General features: G+C 45.7%; 1 protein-coding gene across 1 annotated transcript in view; it reads left to right on the top strand.

The window, feature by feature from the left end:
• LOC107659525 (inositol 1,4,5-trisphosphate receptor type 1-like) overlaps positions 1-276 on the top strand; it is a 167,435-nt gene that overhangs the window by 61,394 nt on the left and 105,765 nt on the right. The gene's annotated exons all lie outside the window — the stretch shown is intronic.

Raw genomic sequence — 276 nt, 5'->3', positions numbered from 1 at the left:
CACACAAACACACACACACACACACACACACGCACACACACACACACACACACACACACACACACACACATCAGGGAAGGACAAGTGTTGGGTGGGGGGGCGGTTAGACAGACGGATGTTTTCAGTTTCCATATTGCTACATCTTAAACAAATCATTAAAGGGGTCATATGGCGTTGCTAAAAAGAACATTATTTTGTGTATTTGGTGTAATGCGACTTTAGGGGGAAGTCGTGGCCTAATGGTTAGAGAGTCGGACTCGTAACCCAAAGGTTGCA

Source organism: Sinocyclocheilus anshuiensis, unplaced genomic scaffold (assembly GCF_001515605.1).
Source record: "Sinocyclocheilus anshuiensis isolate Anshui unplaced genomic scaffold, SAMN03320099.WGS_v1.1 scaffold848, whole genome shotgun sequence".
In the NCBI taxonomy this organism is placed as follows: Eukaryota; Metazoa; Chordata; class Actinopteri; order Cypriniformes; family Cyprinidae; genus Sinocyclocheilus; species Sinocyclocheilus anshuiensis.
This window is presented reverse-complemented; position numbering and strand designations above follow the sequence as displayed.